Below are 19,618 nucleotides of genomic sequence, written 5' to 3'. Positions count from 1 at the left end.
ATATATACAAATGGATACAAGCAAGCAGATTAGTAAAATACAGCACAGATATAGAAACGTGCAAAGAGAATACGGCAAAGTACCCAACGCGTTTCGAAGCTATACGCTTCTTCTTCAGGGGTAATTCAAATACAAATATTGCACATAGATTTTTTATAATAGAAATAACATAAAGACATGTTAGAATCATCAAATAAACTTTGAGAATATTATTTAGTCTCAAAAAGATTTTTTATATATTTTTTATATATGTACACTCACGTAGTCTCTGACTGTTGGGATAATTCTGCTTGCAAAAAGTTAAAACCAACTGGGCAATCTCCAGGCTTATCTGCGTGTCTCCAGAGCAATGGGGATATCAAACAGGTCCCTTACAAGAAAAGAGGGAACCTGGACAGAGGGAATGACCACCCTCAAATTATGTAAAAATGGAGGTGACCCATTCAAACGTTGTGTGCAGCTGGAGTCCAGGAAATAGGAACTCAGGCAAAAAAATATAGTATAGGGACAAAGTTTCCTAAAAATAAGAATAATAATTGTCTAAAAACCTTAAATTCCAATTAGAATAAGATACAATGAGCTAATTAGTTCACCAGAGTGAGGAAAATAGGGGCAGCAGTGAATGAGGTATAGCACATAAACATCCAAAAGGGAAGGAGAAAGAAAGCTCCCATAGGATATATATCCAATAAGACTTATTCTCAAGAAGAAAATAATAAAAGATATTAGAAAACAAGAAGCAAAAAGTGCAGTAGGATAGTCAATCCTACCACAAAGAGAGACAAGATGTCTCCGCTAATGTGACAGAGCAGTGTGTTGAAAATACAAGAAAGTGAAAAATAAAAACAACAGTGAAGATGTGAGGATCGATATGGATACAAAGTGTCAGAATTGCCAAGAAGATTAGAAAGCATGCTAGAGACGATGTAAGCTGAAACCAGGAAAGTAAAAAGCAATCAAAGGAAGACAAGTATCATTGAATAAGCATACCTATAGACCCCTCGGAGATCCAAGAAAGCAAAGTCAGTGCCCGCCAGCGCCGGGAGCACAATGAAGTGAGAAAAAATCAGACAAACAAAGTTGTTTTATATGGCTCTCTAAATTAGTGCCGATTCGATACAGCTGGGTATATTGTTTAGTCTCAACGTGATACACATGGAGAGGGGCTGGTTAACCATAGGGAAAGCCTGGTCCTGATAGGGCTCCCTGGGAGGTTGGGGCTTGATGCTGCCTCCACCTCCACACTGATATAGAGGGGCGGGGCCGCCACGAAGCTGCGGCCAGCCCACATCCTCCCACCGGCACGGGAGCTTCTCTCCACTGTCCTCTTTTTCTGAGAGGAGGAAAAGATGAGATCTGATCTATTACTGGCAATCGCTTTCCTATAGGCCCTTTTGAGGGAGGTGTTGGAATAGCCTCTCCGCAGGAGTCTGTCCCGGAGTCCATCGGCAGCCACTTGAAAGGATGGAAGATCTGAACAGTTGTGTCTAACGCACAAATATTTGCTGTACTGAGTTGGGAGTTAAAGACTCTTTTGGTCGTTCAAATTGTGCTTGGGATATGGCCTGAATAGATGCCTTGAGAGTGCAAAAGCTTCATCAGCCACATGTACATGAGGCATATCAGGTCCAGATGTCCCAGGCGGTGACTTATCAGCAGGTAAATTCAGCCGGTCGTCTAAAAGCCTTCTCCTCATTCTGGATGCCCTGAACACTGTGCTGCCATATGCACAGATATAGACTGCAAAAAATTTGTAATCGCTATCGCAGATTGCCATCAGTACCATTTAGAAATATTTCTTATAATTGTAATACCTGGAGCATGATCTAGGAGTGATTACATATGTGCATCAGGAACAGGCATTACAAGTGGACTTAACTTCTCCCATATAGCCTTGCAGGTGTCATATACAATTGATGAAATTGTTGAGATGTCCAATAGGAAATAGTGGTTCAAACAGGTGAATGTCTGTCCCAATGCAAGAAACCTAAGATGAGTCGTAAGAAAAATGTTAGACAAAACTTAACAGTATAGTATATTTCTATGAGCAATTAAACATTTAATACCAGGCCCTTCTTTGCAACTATGCTTTGACTACACTCCACCCTCCCCCTAAATGCATTGAGTTTCTGCCATGGGATTGGCTGATTATCAATTTATGTTAACAAGCAATTGAATGGGTCTAATTAATAAAGTGGCCGGTCAGTAATTTTACAAGGACATTTTAACATTTTGCATACATATAATGCACTACAACTTATGGTACATTTCATGTGTCTTGGGGGGTGGGGGCTAGATGGGTGGGAGTTATGTACTTGCCTAGGTAAATTACCAATTTTTACATTATTGGCTGAGGAGACTAGGGGGGCTCTTAAATTAGAATGTTAACAAGCAATTGAATGGGTCTAATTAATAAAGTGGCCTTGACATGAGCAAGGCTGATTTACCTGAGAGTGACTAGTAGACTCTCCGATGAAGACGTGTTTGCAATTTTTCTAACAGGAAATTGAATGTGGGTACAGACACCCGAGTAAAATTAAAGAATTTCAGCGGATAACGTCGCAAATCTGCCTAGTGAAGAGCAACAAAGGGCCTCTTCAGCATCATGGGATGTAACCAATAGGTGCAACGATTTTGCTTAATCTTCCTCCTCCGGCTCTCCACTCTCCTCACATAATCCATGATGACAAAGCATGTCACGTCATCCAAATATTGGGAAGAAGCCATCGCTCGTAACTGCACAAATCAGAAAAGACACAGGAACCCACAGGACGAACACTGTAATGGACACTGAGTCATTCACTGGGACCACAAAGTAGCATGGGAAACACAATGCATGCTGGGGAGGAGCAAAGTAACTTGGAAAATAATTAGTCATAAAAAAAGGATGAAAAATGGATTAAAAACTGATATAAATGGATAAAAAAGATAGCAAAATGTTAAAAAAAAAGATGTCAGCATAGGAAAAAACGGATGTCAGCGGATGAAAGACGGATGTAAAAATTGACATCCATGTCTGTTTTGAACAAAAAAAAAAAAAAACGTGACTGAACTGAAGAAAAAGACGGAACCTTATTCTTTTGTATTGAAAAAATTCAATAAACCAAGATTATGAAAAAAAAAAAAAAAAAAAAAGAATAGGGCCTACTGTGAGATGGCTGTTGGGCAGAGGCCTTTATAGGATCATTATGGGGCAATGTGGGAATTGGAATTCATGACATAAGAGGTATAGGTGTGAGTGTTTTTCTTGGCCTTTTTCCAACAATATGCTCTATTACTATTATAGTCATATACGTCTCTGCAGAATTTCCTCAACTTGTTTTTGATAGAACTATCACCTTTTGGTGTGTTTTTTTGAGTGTCCTAAAGTACTCTAAAGGTAGGTGGGGGACCACACTGAACTCTTGGGAAGGGGCTTGTACTTTCTTACATAAATTATTGTGTTTCCTCTGTCTTTATTGGATACACAGCAGGGTTCGTACGGTTATGACAAACCTGGAAAAGTCATGGTATTTTAAAATGGCACTTTCCAGGCCTGGAAAAGTGTTGTAAAACTAACTTAATCCAAAAGTTTTGGAAAAGTCATGGAAATTATTTGTTGCATATGCAGAAAAGAGAGAAAGGCGCCACTCAGTGGAGCATGTAAATAATTTTATTGACACATATTTTAATTAAGAAATTACATAGAGGAGCGTTTCACGCATGCTCCGAAACCGGTTACCGCCCCCCCCCCCGGCATCATCACGTTCGTGCGGCCCTCCAGCGAGGTATGCGCTTCACCGCTGCCTCGATCACACTGAGTCTCCTGATTGGTTTTTCCCTCTCCCGGGTGCTGGCCAGCCTGGGACGGAAACACTGCGGATCCGGAAGGACGCCGAACTATGATAGACGCTTACACCTCCATGTAATTTCCTATTTATAATATGTGTCAATAAAATTATTTACATGCTCCACTAAGTGGCGCCTTTCTCTCTTTTCTGCCTGTTCGTGGGACTGTTGCTTCGGCCTAACAAAGAGCTGCCCTTGATGTAAGCGCCGCATTTGTGCCATGCATACCAGTTCGGCTGCACCTTATCCATCATGACTGCCTGAACTGAAGCTTTATCCCCAAGCAGGAGCACCCATCAAATCTTTTTCTTTCTCCAGTATATTCGAATATAGTTGATAATATTGGTTAAATTACAATAGTTAACTAAATATTTAATATTCTACTGTACACTACAAAGCTTGTCATTTATTTTTGTGAAAATATGCTGGGTGTAGCATGGATTTTCTTCTTATTTAACATGTATATATAGACATTTGATGAAACATTAGGTCATGAATATTTACTTGAAGTCCTGGAAAAGTCATGGCATTTTATTGGTAAAAATGTGTATGAACCCTGAAACAGGCTTTTTCTTTAAAATGACTTTTAACAAGGAGTGCCAGGGGCTCGCAACTCCATGGGGCCACTTCATAATAGTTGTGGCACTGAAATTATCTTTTCACTGCTGATGCTGCAGATCTTAACATTTAGAGTGCTCCGACACCATGCATATGAACCTATCTGTATCAATATAGTGCTGCACAGCCAACTTGTCCTCTTCTCCACAGCATGAGAAGTCACATCTACACATGCATTGGCAAGCAGGCCACAAGAAGAGGCAAGATACAGTTTCCTTGTTTTTTTCCATAAGTGTATTTTGGTGCATTTTGGTGCGTTCTAGTGCATGCACATGTGTTTCGCTATGTTCTGGATGTGTTCTAGACAAAAAATTGAAGCAAAAAGATGAAGCATGTTTTACTTTTGTTGACTGCACTGGAACTAATGTGAACTAGGGTCATTGTAATACAGAGAAAACCCTGCATGTGTTTTTGATGCATTTAAAAAAAACCTCACTGGAGTGCATGTGGTGTGAACCATCCCATAATTTACTGTTGATTTTAAAAAAGAACTACGGGCAGGTTTTTTCTTTTTTTCCAAGAAGCAAAAGGTAGAGGTGTTTTTTTACCTTGTCAAAATGTGTTCTTGTTTTCACCTAGACTTCTTCAGTTAGTGAGAAATCCAAATTTGCATCCTAAATAAACAATTTGACACATGGAATAGTTTTCATTATAATAAGATGTAATCTACAATTTTGACTTATCAGAGTAGCCAGAGTAGAGTAGAGTAGAGTAGATTTAACAGCCGAACACACTTGTGGCATTCTTTCTACAACTGAAATCAAATATTGGTCAGGAAGTTTTTCCCAACACTGTTGCAGAAGATCACCAAATGTTTGTCTGTGTACTGAGCTGAGGAGAAGCAGCAAAACAGAAAGCTGAATATGGAGAGCAGTCAGTTTCTGAATATTGGCTTCTTTCTAGTTTTAGAATTTTATATTAAAAGCACCACTCTGGGATAAAGTAACTTTTTTAATATGACCCCCCCCCCCCTTTAACCTGTGCTGACATTTTTTTGTTATTTGCTATTATTATAAAATATTATTTAAAATAATGGTTATAAAAAAAAATAATAATAAACCATATTAAATATAAAACAAAAGCTATATTTTAGAGACTTGACTGACTTACCTCAAGGTCAGTAAAAAACATTCATGTGGAGTTACACACCTTCTCATGTTAGTGTTTATTTACTGCAGCCATGTGGAGGTAGCTCGTCCAATATATAGTCAAATGTTGATATGGGCATTCTTGTGAGGTTGAACAATTTTATCAGATACAGGCATACCCCACTTTTAAGTACACAATAGGACCGGACCATATATGTAAAAAGAAAATGTACTTAAAAGTGAAGCAATACCTTTTTTCACTTCTCAATGCATGTACTGCATTCCAATAGTCATTTAGAGGCATAACTGATATAAATAATGCATTGATAACTAAAATAAACATAATATTAAAAGACAAATTGTAAGCTTACCCTATCTTGATTGTTGTCGCAAGGCCAGAGAAGCTGAGAGAATTTAATGTAGTAGGACGGATGAAGGCATACAGGTATCTTCTGTTTCACAAGTCAAGTCTTCAAAGGTGAGACACTTTCTTGCTGGAGAATTGGGTGTACTACAAATAGGAATCAGAGTAGGAGCAGGACTTGATGATGATGATGCCAGAGCTGAAAATGGACTGGCAGGCATACAGGAATCTTCTGTTTCACAAGTCTTCAACGGCGAGACACTGTCTTGCTGGAAAACTGGGTGTATAACAAATATCAAGCAGAGTATATGCAGGATTTGATGGGGATGTCAGAGCTGAAAATGGACTGTCAGTTGATGATGATCTAGGATCAAAATGACTGTCAGTCAATGTGGATGGTCTTCGTGCTGACTTTAAAAAAGTAACTGTCTATGGAGGGTTGAAGTTAGGCTCTCTTCTTTTCCCTGTAGATTTCTTTGTAGCAGGTATAAGCCCCTGAAATGTTAGCATTGACTTTGGAACTGCTTTCAAAATCTCTATCATGCTTTTCAAATCATGCTTTTCAAAAAGAGCCATGGCGCTATCAAGATGCCGAAAAGCTTCAAAGAGAATTTTTGTAGTTAAGCCGTCAGGCTGTTCAATGATCTCAACCGCATCCTGCACATCTTCTTGCTCCTCTTCAAGTTCTTGAAGATCTTCATTGCTGAGGGGCTCAGTGTGGGACGCAAGCAGGTCAGCAACATCTTCTGGCTCCGCTTCCAGCTCTAACTGCCTTGCCATCTCTACAATATTTTCAGTAACATTAGCTACATGTTCTTCAAAGCCTTCAGAATCATGAACTAACTGTGGGCATGATTTTTTCCAGGCCCTTTTCATTGTGGTTCCCTTTATGTCATTCCAAGCATCTCTTTGTAACGCTCCTGCGTTTTATGTATGGTGTGGATTTTCAGCTGCAGAAATATTCCACTTCAGTGGTCATGTAAGAGAAACGCTGAGACACCATTCCCAACTCTCAATGACTCATCATGTGTGGAGGATCTCAATTCAGCAAGTAAATACACACACTCAATAAGATGTTCCTAGAGTGACTTATGTATATAGTAACACAGTGATGATAGGCTGAAGAGACAGGTTGGGTAGAGATGGTAGATGACAGACACTTGAAAGGAAATGTTCTTGAAAGTAAGATAGTAGCAGATGGGATGCAGATAGGTTTAGCAATCATGTATGGTAGCAGATGACAGAGTAGCAGGTGGACATACAAGAGAGATCAACCCAGTGCAAGAACAGGTGGTAGTAGGCTCAAGAGCTAGCAATCTTAGATAATGCAGATGTAGTAATAGTCCTTAGTATGCAGAGCTAGATAGTGTAAGCTTTAGTATAAAGGTTATAGAGGTTTCCCCTGTGGGGTACTTATCACTAATAGCAATGTAGTAGAGGAGAGGTTCAGCAAGAGCAGATGATCCGGTAGCGGGATACAGGGATCAGCGCAGCGTGGTTCCGACAGCGAGGTATGCTTGCAAGCATGAGAGCTTCAAGACAGGTTAGCATCAAGGCACAAAGCAGTTTGAACGAACACATGTGAGTGAGAGCCGGCGATCTAAATAGCCATCCAGTCCGGCGCTCAGTGATGACAGCATCAGTCTTAAAGGGAAACACACCTATATGTGCTTCATCTATCTAGGTAGATGGAAAGCACCCGGAAATAATGTGATAGGAGGCACTGAGAGTGCCAGAACCTTACAGTACCCCCCCCGTAAGGCCGGCTCCGGAAGGCCTCTAAGGCTGGTTGTCGATATAAGAATCGGAAAAGACTGGTTGCCGATACGAGAATCGGATAACACTGGTTGCCGATACGAGAATCGGATAATACTGGTTGCCGATACGAGAATCGGATAAGACTGGTTGCCGATACGAGAATCGGATAAGACTGGTTGCCGATACGAGAATCGGATAAGACTGGTTGCCGATACGAGAATCGGATAATACTGGTTGCCGATACGAGAATCGGATAAGACTGGTTGCCGATACGAGAATCGGATAAGGCTGGTTGCTGATACGAGAAACGGATAAGACTGGTTGCCGATACGAGAATCGGATAAGACTGGTTGCCGATACGAGAATCGGATAAGACTGGTTGCCGATACGAGAATCGGATAATACTGGTTGCCGATACGAGAATCGGATAATACTGGTTGCCGATGTGAAAATCGGAAAAAAAAAAATGGTTGCCGATATGAGAATCGGATCAGGTTGGTAACCGATCTGAGAATCGGATCACTTGTTGCCGATATGAGAATCGGATCAGGTTGGTAACCGATGTGAGAATCGGATCACTTGTTGCCGATACGAGAATCGGATCAGGTTGGTAACCGATGTGAGAATCGGATCACTTGTTGCCGATATGAGAATCGGATCAGGTTGGTAACCGATGTGAGAATCGGATCACTTGTTGCCGATATGAGAATCGGATCAGGTTGGTAACCGATGTGAGAATCGGATCACTTGTTGCCGATATGAGAATCGGATCAGGTTGGTAACCGATCTGAGAATCGGATCACTTGTTGCCAATATGAGAATCAGATCAGGTTGGTAACCGATCTGAGAATCGGATCACTTGTTGCCGATATGAAAATCGTATCAGGTTGGTAACCGATCTGAGAATCGGATCACTTGTTGCCGATATGAGAATCGGATCAGGTTGGTAACCGATGTCAGAATCGGATCACTTGTTGCCGATATGAGAATCGGATCAGGTTGGTAACCGATGTGAGAATCGGATCACTTGTTGCCGATATGAGAATCGGATCAGGTTGGTAACCGATGTGAGAATCGGATCACTTGTTGCCGATATGAGAATCGGATCAGGTTGGTAACCGATGTGAGAATCGGATCACTTGTTGCCGATACGAGAATCGGATCAGGTTGGTAACCGATGTGAGAATCGGATCACTTGTTGCCGATACGAGAATCGGATCAGGTTGGTAACCGATGTGAGAATCGGATCACTTGTTGCCGATATGAAAATCGGATCAGGTTGGTAACCGATGTGAGAATCGGATCACTTGTTGCCGATATGAAAATCGGATCAGGTTGGTAACCGATGTGAGAATTGGATCACTTGTTGCCGATATGAAAAATCGGATCACTTGTTGTTAGGGTGTCTGCTGCATGAACCCCTCACTAGAATCGGACGCATAACCATCCGAAGTAATCCTAGTAGTCCTAGCAACCAATGCTTCTTCAAACATCCTCAGATCCTTCCTACATACCACCGTGCCATTAGAAGCGCGTACGCAGTCAGGTGCAAGAATCTCAATGTTTTCATTGGAAGCTAGAAATGTACTTGCAAAAATAGGAGTATCTATACCAACATCTGCCAATTTCTGGGTGTCCTTTTCTGATATAGAACGGGGACAGGGCAGGCAACAGCCTTGGTAATTTCCAGGCTGTTTTTCAGGGAAGACAGTTCGGATTCGCCTGGCCTCCATTGGGAGAGCCTTAGGCCTATGGGGTCGGGTTGGGCAGGATGTAATGAAATGTCCCCCTTCTCCACAATAAAAACAAAGGCCACAGATTCTCCTGTGATCTCTTTTTTTTTGTAAGGACAACTTAGCATGTACGGCACCAATCTCCATAGGCTCCTCATCCATCTCTGTAGGATCAGGGTTCAAATGAGATGTGTCAGAGTGACAAGGCTGACTGTTTAAGGCAGGCTTGGACCATGACCAGGCAGGATCACCATATTCATTTGGTTTCCTTTTTTACCTAGGTAGCCGGGGTCTGCGGTTACCTGGAGCAGGTTTAGGAGTAGATTTTTGGGAGGGGAGACACTGGGAGTGCATCGCAATTGTAAATGATTCCCAATTGTCTAGGATCTGACTTTTTTCTTGCAGTTTCTCGTATGCCCACGTTTTCATTTTGCCAGAAAGCAAATTAATGGCAGCATGCACTTTAATAAAGTCATTATGATAGGTCCTAGGCTTAAGGATAAACAGGAGCTCACAATCCATACGAAAAAAAAGAAAAGAAGAACGGGAACCATCAAACCTGTCTGGTAGAAGGACAAGAGGTTCTGGGGGTTGAGCAGCAGTAGGCTGTGTCAGTCTGGTCACCTGCTGCGTCAGAGCCTGATTGTCTTCTTTTAATACAGTAAGTGCGTGTATTAACGCAGTTACTTGTTGTGTTAACTGTGTCACCTGAGTGGTCATTTCTGCTGAATCCATTTTATCTGGTTCGTTCAATCTGTAACGCTCCTGCGTTTTATGTATGGTGTGGATTTTCAGCTGCAGAAATATTCCACTTCAGTAGTCATGTAAGAGAAACGCTGAGACACCATTCCCAACTCTCAATGACTCGTCATGTGTGGAGGATCTCAATTCAGCAAGTAAATACACACACTCAATAAGATGTTTCCTAGAGTGACTTATGTATATAGTAACACAGTGATGATAGGCTGAAGAGACAGGTTGGGTAGAGATGGTAGATGACAGACACTTGAAAGGAAATGTTCTTGAAAGTAAGATAGTAGCAGATGGGATGCAGATAGGTTTAGCAATCATGTATGGTAGCAGATGACAGAGTAGCAGGTGGACATACAAGAGAGATCAACCCAGCGCAAGAACAGGTGGTAGTAGGCTCAAGAGCTAGCAATCTTAGATAATGCAGATGTAGTAATAGTCCTTAGTATGCAGAGCTAGATAGTGTAAGCTTTAGTATAAAGGTTATAGAGGTTTCCCCTGTGGGGTACTTATCACTAATAGCAATGTAGCAGAGGAGAGGTTCAGCAAGAGTGGATGATCCGGTAGCGGGATACAGGGATCAGCGCAGCGTGGTTCCGACAGCGAGGTATGCTTGCAAGCATGAGAGCTTCAAGACAGGTTAGCATCAAGGCACAAAGCAGTTTGAACGAACACATGTGAGTGAGAGCCGGCGATCTAAATAGCCATCCAGTCCGGCGCTCAGTGATGACAGCATCAGTCTTAAAGGGAAACACACCTATATGTGCTTCATCTATCTAGGTAGATGGAAAGCACCCGGAAATAATGTGATAGGAGGCACTGAGAGTGCCTGAACCTTACACTCTTATGTTTTTAATGCAATCCAAGATGTTATAGCTTTTCCAGAATTTGGATAGGACTTCTTTACCACCACCTTCTTCTTTGTCTATTGCTGCAACACACTTACTGAATGTTCTTTTCAAATAGTTCAACTTGAAGGCACCTATGACACATTGATCCATTGGCTGTAGTAGTGAGGTGGTATTTGGTGGTGGGAATTGCACTCGAATGTTAGGGTTCAGCACATCTAGCGTTCAAGGGTGTCCAGGGGCATTATCTACAAGCAGCAAAATGTGGAAAGGGACACTGTTGTCCTTGCAATAGGCTTTCACCTCTGGAACAAAGCAGGTGTCAAAACAATCTTCAGGTCTCCAATCGAGCACTAATATGGGCAAAATAAACAAGCAGGGAAGCATTACCAAAACCCCGCGGTCCGACCCGAGTGGATCCACAAGGCAAAAAAGTATAAAGTGTCTCCAACATTTCCAGCCACCCCATAGATTTTCAATCTTTAATTTTTTGTTTTTAAGTGGGTATGGTTGGTCCTGTGGATATATAGGGGTGTCAGAATATGTTACAATTTATCTATGCACATATCCCTTGTTGTTTTGTATGTGTATAACTTATCTCGTTTTTATTCAATGGTATGATTTTTTTTCACCTCCATACAATCTTTCCTTCACATGTATGTTTTAGTCTTCTTTTACATTTATCGTCATTTTCAAGGATAATACATATTTTTTGTAATATTGATTCATTATATTGTCACATTTCACATATTGTGATTATTTACACAGTTAATTAACATAATTAAGATTATTTGAATATATGTGCTAAGATTTTGTTTCCTGTTCACCGATATTTGGATGTATTCTTGGTGCATGTGCATCACCAGCACTTTAGAGAATGGTCCGCCTCTTTATTGTATCACCTGTTGTTAATTTAGACATCTGTGTATAAATAGAGATGTGTTTCTGACCCTTCTTTGTAATGATTAAGCACACTTGCTAGTAATAGAGATGTGTTGCTGACCTTTCTTTGTAATGATTAAGCACACTTGCTAGTGTGTGAAACGCGTCTACCTGTTTGCCACTTTGGGATGTTCGGTTAATAAACCAGAATTTTGATGATACCTGGAGTGCAGCCATTTAACATGTATATATTGACATTTGATGAAACATTAGGTCATGAATATTTACTTGAAGTCCTGGAAAAGTCATGGCATTTTATTGATAAAAATGTGTATGAACCCTGAAACAGGCTTTTTCTTTAAAATAACTTTTAACAAGGAGTGCCAGGGGCTCGCAACTCCATGGGGCCACTTCATAATAGTTGTGGCACTGAAATTATCTTTTCACTGCTGATGCTGCAGATCTTAACATTTAGAGTGCTCCGACACCATGCATATGAACCTATCTGTATCAATATAGTGCTGCACAGCCAACTTGTCCTCTTCTCCACAGCATGAGAAGTCACATCTACACATGCATTGGCAAGCAGGCCACAAGAAGAGGCAAGATACAGTTTCCTTGTTTTTTTCCATTAGTGTATTTTGGTGCATTTTGGTGCGTTCTAGTGCATGCACATGTGTTTCGCTATGTTCTGGATGTGTTCTAGACAAAAAATTTAAGCAAAAAGATGAAGCATGTTTTACTTTTGTTGACTGCACTGGAACTAATGTGAACTAGGGTCATTGTAATACAGAGAAAACCCTGAATGTGTTTTTGATGCATTTAAAAAAAACCTCACTGGAGTGCATGTGGTGTGAACCAGCCCATAATTTACTGTTGATTTTAAAAAAGAACTACGGACAGGTTTTTTTTTTTTTTTTCCAAGAAGCAAAAGGTAGAGGTGTTTTTTTACCTTGTCAAAATGTGTTCTTGTTTTCACCTAGACTTCTTCAGTTAGTGAGAAATCCAAATTTGCATCCTAAATAAACAATTTGACACATGGAATAGTTTTCATTATAATAAGATGTCATCTAAAATTTTGACTTATCAGAGTAGCCATTTTTTGCAGATTTAACAGTCGAACACACTTGTGGCATTCTTTCTACAACTGAAATCAAATATTGGTCAGAAAGTTTTTCCCAACACTGTTGCAGAAGATCACCAAATGTTTGTCTGTGTACTGAGCTGAAGAGAAGCAGAAAAACAGAAAGCTGAATATGGAGAGCAGTCAGTTTCTGAATATTGGCTTCTTTCTAGTTTTAGAATTTTACATTAAAAGCACCATTCTGGGATAAAGTAACTTTAATATGACCCCCCCCCCCCCTTTAACCTGTGCTGACATTTTTTTGTTATTTGCTATTATTATAAAATATTATTTAAAATAATGGTTATAAAAAAAAAAAAAATAATAATAAACCATATTAAATATAAAACAAAAGCTATATTTTAGAGACTTGACTGACTTACCTCAAGGTCAGTAAAAAACATTCATGTGGAGTTACACACCTTCTCATGTTAGTGTTTATTTACTGCAGCCATGTGGAGGTAGCTCGTCCAATATATAGTCAAATGTTGATATGGGCATTCTTGTGAGGTTGAACAATTTTATCAGATACAGGCATACCCCACTTTTAAGTACACAATAGGACCGGACCATATATGTAAAAAGAAAATGTACTTAAAAGTGAAGCAATACCTTTTTTCACTTCTCAATGCATGTACTGCATTCCAATAGTCATTTAGAGGCATAACTGACATAAATAATGCATTGATAACTAAAATAAACATAATATTAAAAGACAAATTGTAAGCTTACCCTATCTTGATTGTTGTCGCAAGGCCAGAGAAGCTGAGAGAATTTAATGTAGTAGGACGGATGAAGGCATACAGGTATCTTCTGTTTCACAAGTCAAGTCTTCAAAGGTGAGACACTTTCTTGCTGGAGAATTGGGTGTACTACAAATAGGAATCAGAGTAGGAGCAGGACTTGATGATGATGATGCCAGAGCTGAAAATGGACTGGCAGGCATACAGGAATCTTCTGTTTCACAAGTCTTCAATGGCGAGACACTGTCTTGCTGGAAAACTGGGTGTATTACAAATATCAATCAGAGTATATGCAGGACTTGATGGGGATGACAGAGCTGAAAATGGACTGTCAGTTGATGATGATCTAGGATCAAAATGACTGTCAGTCAATGTGGATGGTCTTCGTGCTGACTTTAAAAAAGTAACTGTCTATGGAGGTTTGAAGTTAGGCTCTCTTCTTTTCCCTGTAGATTTCTTTGTAGCAGGTATAAGCCCCTGAAATGTTAGCATTGACTTTGGAACTGCTTTCAAAATCTCTATCATGCTTTTCAAATCATGCTTTTCAAAAAGAGCCATGGCGCTATCAAGATGGCGAAAAGCTTCAAAGAGAATTTTTGTAGTTAAGCCGTCAGGCTGTTCAATGATCTCAACCGCATCCTGCACATCTTCTCGCTCCTCTTCAAGTTCTTGAAGATCTTCATTGCTGAGGGGCTCAGTGTGGGACTCAAGCAGTTCAGCAACATCTTCTGGCTCCACTTCCAGCTCTAACTGCCTTGCCATCTCTACAATATTTTCAGTAACATTAGCTACATGTTCTTCAAAGCCTTCAGAATCATCAACTAACTGTGGGCATGATTTTTTTCCAGGCCCTTTTCATTGTGGTTCCCTTTATGTCATTCCAAGCATCTCTTATGGTTTTAATGCAATCCAAGATGTTATAGCTTTTCCAGAATTTGGATAGGACTTCTTTACCACCACCTTCTTCTTTGTCTATTGCTGCAACACACTTACTGAATGTTCTTTTCAAATAGTTCAACTTGAAGGCACCTATGACACATTGATCCATTGGCTGTAGTAGTGAGGTGGTATTTGGTGGTAGGAATTGCACTCGAATGTTAGGGTTCAGCACATCTAGCGTTCAAGGGTGTCCAGGGGCATTATCTACAAGCAGCAAAATGTGGAAAGGGACACTGTTGTCCTTGCAATAGGCTTTCACCTCTGGAACAAAGCAGGTGTCAAAACAATCTTCAGGGGCGTGGCTTGGCACGCAAGCGAGATGGCCGCTTGAAGCAAGAGCTCCTCAGCACATCGGGTCTCCAAGGCACAAACGGGCTCCATCGAGCACTAATATGGGCAAAATAAACAAGCAGGGAAGCATTACCAACACCCCGTGGTCCGACCCGAGTGGATCCACAAGAATTTCTTCGGGTCCCAGCACTCCGGCAAGAAGGGATCACAAGGCCTCAAGATGGCGCGGGCGGCGCCGCAGGAAGAAGAGAGAGACTATGACACTGACTCTGTGGCGGACACCGAGGACACGGTAGGTGATCCTGACCCCTTAGATCACCCCCTGACATACAAAGCCATGACTGCCATCGCTGCAGACATTAAAAACTCTTTTGCAACTGCCATTATTGATCTCAAGGCAGATATAACAAGGCTCTCAGATCAAATGTCTGCAGTGGAGAAAGCGGGAAGACACAGGGACAAGGCCATCAGGAAGTTGGAGGATGTTGCCCTGACACACTCTTCCCATCTCATAAATATGAATAGGCAGATTGAGGACTTAGACAACAGAGGCCGCAGGAATAACATCCGTGTGAGAGGGGTCCCAGAGTCAGTTGGAAGGGAAGAGATCAAACCAGCCCTGCAGTCTGTATTTAACAGCCTCCTTGAATGCCCTGAGGAATCGCCTATAGATTTTGAGAGGGCACATAGGGCACTGCGTCCCAAAGCCCCGGATGATGCACCCCCTAGGGACATCATATGTTGCCTCTCTAGCCACCCATTGAAGGAGGAAATTCTAGCAGACAGAATGACCGTATCCTTTTCAATGAACAACCTATACAGCTTTTTCAGGACCTCTCCCCCATCACCTTAAACAACAGGAGGGCCCTTAAACCCCTATTGGAAGTTCTCAGAATTATAAATATTCAATAAAGGTGGAAATTTCCCTTTGCTTTACAAGCCACATTTGGAGGCAAGCAACACTTACTGCGCACGCCAGCAGACCTCCTGGATTTTTGTGCAAACCTGCATTTGGAGGACATAGAACTTCCATATTGGTATGCGGAGTTCCTGATCCCTCTGCCCCAAGATGCTCACCTGGAAGGCAGTGAGGCCTCTACCTCTCGCTCTCCCCACTACAAGAAGGGAAAACAACAGAGGAAACGCGAACTTAACTCTTTGTTTGGAACCTCACCCAAAACGCTCAGAACCCCTAAATCTAGAGACCGTCCATGATCACATTCAATAGCTGTAGGTTTCTACTCTTCTCTATGCCCACCGATTTTTTCAATGGATCGCATATATTATTATGAAGCATATTTTTTCTTTCTTTCTTTTTTTTTTGCATATTGCTCATTTCTGATGTTTGATACCTCCTTTCCATTCATATAACTTGTTTGTCTAATTCAAGTTCATCCTTTTGGCCACTAGATGGCAACAAAGTCCACGTAATACCATAACATCAAACATTTGGATTCTCCTTGCTGACCCCTATTGAATTTTTAAATACTTCCTTATATGCCTTACACACACCTTCTGACGTATGCTTGGATAGTAGACTTTCTATATATGACTACTTCTCTATCCTATTGAAAATCTTCTCATGAGGGGATCTGCTCCTCATGGAAAAGCAGAGATTAGATGCATGTGATATTGGACTCATTTGGGATGTATTAATTCTTCACATCTAATGTTATTTTAGATACGATCCCATATCACCATGTTCTATCATGATTAGTCTAATAGGTTGTTGAATTAAAGGCATCTGTGGCATAAGCGTTATCTAGGACCATGTCCACAAAAGTTAGTTCTTGATCTCTGAGTTCGGGGTCATGCTTCTCTGGTTTACATATGTATTTCAAAAGACGACTTCCAACTGTATATGGTATATAAGAAATATTCAGTGATAACCCCCTGGTGGCATATACGTGCTGCTCTGGCACCCCTCCCCCATGTTTTGCCGGGGGGGGGGGGGGGATTCAGTGCAGTAAGGGATTGATGAGTGAACCTCACGCTAATATAGGTCCACACTTTTAACTCCTCTAGGTTAGGAGGTATCCATGCTCTTACTTTGTTGCCTGTTCTAATGTTACTGTGTTCTAGATTACCCCTTTGCTGGAGACCAGATGTGAACTGGACTCGTAATGATTGACTTACATAGCCTTATCACTTTAGAGACAGTTCTCTTGTGACGCTTTCCACTACCTCGAAAGGATTGTTATTAGTTTATACTACCGTTTCTCTAAAGTAATATATCCGACTTTATAGTGATCTCGTCTGGCTCGATACTCCGAACCATCCGACCTCGCTTCACTGAGAGTATTCTCTCTACCTTTCTTTTCTTTCTTCCTTTACCTTTCTCTTTTCACTTCTTACCTCCTGCTCTCCTCGTGTGTTGCCTCCTTCCCCTCTGCCCCCTCCCTCCCCCACATCCCACATATTCATTTGATTTTTGCTTAACTACATTTTTTATTTTGAGCTTTTCTAGGTGTGAGCTCTGACCGATCGGGGGTCTTCATCTGTACACCATGGTGTACTCACATCTAGGTAAGACTCCATTTCTGATCTCGCATAACATTAACGGCTTAAACATACCCGAAAAAAAGGAAAAAAATCCTATATGAACTTAAAAAATGTAAACCCCAAGTAGTATTCTTGCAGAAAACACATTTTCCGACAGCTTATTATGCCTCAAATAATCAAGCAAAGACGAAGGGTGTTGCTATTCTGCTTCACAAAGATACCCCTTTTGTCTTTGAAAAACAATTAGCCAACCCAGATGGCAGATATATTTATGTTTCTGGTACCCTGGCAAATAAACCAATTACCCTTGCAAATGTATACTTCCCTAATCGAGCCCACCTGACCTTCTGCAACCAAATGATTTCTGATTTGAAAAGTTTCGCAAAGGGGTGCATCATTTTAGGTGGAGATTTTAACATACCTTTTAATCCCCTATGTGATACCTCCACGGGACACTCTAGCATCTCTTACGCGGTCCTTAAGAAAATTAAACTATCACTACAATCTCTCACGCTTATAGACACATGGAGGACATTGCATCCTTCTACGAAAGATTTTACTTTTTTCTCCGCCCCTCATAATCGTTACAATAGGATCGATAACATTTTTATTTCCCAAAGAGATCTGGCAGATGTGGTGAAAGCGGAGATAGGATTAATTACTATAACTGATCATGCGCTGACTTCTCTCCATCTGCGGTTCTCTCCAGTGCGTAGATGCGATCGCTCATGGAGACTCAACCCATCTTTGCTGCTTAACCTTCCCACCCAAACTCACATTCAATCCGTATTAAATAATTATTTTACAGAGAATACCTCACAAGAGATTTCTCCGCTCACAATTTGGGAATCGCATAAAACAGTAAGCAGAGGTGAGCTCATCCGCATCGGCGCTCCAAAAAAACGGGAAAGTGCAGAAATAAGGGCTAAACTGATAGCCAGGATCGGAAAACTTGAGACAAAACACAAACATTCCCTAGCTAAACAAGTAGAGGAGGAAATGAATCAATCCAGGAGGGACCTGCAGTCCCTCTTGGATTCGAATACTAAACGCATCCTCTTCTTGCAAAAATCCATATATTACGAGCAGGGTGACAAATCAGGCAAAATTCTAGCAAGGCTGCTGATGACGTATCTACTACGAAACGCGTACAGCGTGTCGCGTCACTTCCGGTTTTCACCATTTGAGATCGAGGCTTGGACCGCACAGCGCTCCTATCCATTACATGCTTGCTTGATTCTGCTCATATGATCGTCCAGGCTTCCTGAAGGACGCCCTTATCCAGGAACAAGTGGAAATCGCTGGGTCGCTGGATATATTTTACACACACGCTATATACCCCTGTGTGGGGTGGGTGTTTCTGGTAAGTGTGTTTTTCTACCAGAAGGATCACCCAGCACCTCACCGCCCACCACGGGGTCACTCCTTATAAATCATCACCAGAGTGTTGTCACCTATATTGATTTGGAATTTTACACCTGCTTGTGGTCACTGCATGTGACATAGAGACTGTTTACCTAGATTGGACTTTCTTTGGTGTGCATATTGATTACCATTTGCTGTTGGCACTTTATATTACCCCTACACCATATTATATGGTAGAGTTGGGGTTTTTATATACACTATAGCACTTTTTTGATAAGCACTTTATAAATTGCACTAACTTTAAAATATTTGCTGGCTGCTATTTATTTTTTATCTCTAATTTCGTTTGATATTCACCACATTGTATCACATGGTTTAATATTATTTATATGCACCAGCCACTTTATAATCTTTCTAGATTAGCACCTTAACAAATTGCACCTTGATATCTACATTATTTGTTGCTAGTAATAATATCTATACTGTTGATTGCTAACTTTGTTTTGATACTTATCACTTTGCATCACTGGTTTAATACTATTTATATGCATTAGTCACTTTATATCTTTGCAAATTGAAGATACATTACTAGCATTTTTTTGTTGCACTTTATATTAAGTTACCCTCTATAGGCAGCGCCATCATCCCTCCTCTTCTTTCATTCAACAACAACATATAGTAAAATCAGGTTTCCTCCAGATCTCTGATTTGTGCTGCAAAGACTCCTCTGGAAGATTTCCTGGTAAATTTATAGTGCACTATAGTCCATGAGAGTGGTTAGGCATA

At 41.0% G+C, this 19,618-nt stretch overlaps 1 pseudogene across 1 annotated transcript; it reads right to left on the bottom strand.

The window, feature by feature from the left end:
• Positions 1-13,767: 13,767 nt before the first annotated feature.
• LOC309552652 (tigger transposable element-derived protein 1-like) lies at positions 13,768-14,594 on the bottom strand (annotated as a pseudogene). The gene has a single exon. The product of its transcript is annotated as a tigger transposable element-derived protein 1-like (transcript).
• Between the last annotated feature and the right edge of the window lie 5,024 nt (positions 14,595-19,618).

The sequence above is a fragment of the Pelophylax lessonae genome (assembly GCF_965119305.1).
Source record: "Pelophylax lessonae genome assembly, chromosome: 4".
Classification (NCBI taxonomy): Eukaryota; Metazoa; Chordata; class Amphibia; order Anura; family Ranidae; genus Pelophylax; species Pelophylax lessonae.
Note: the sequence above shows the minus strand (reverse complement) of the source record. Positions and strands in the feature narration are given on the sequence as shown.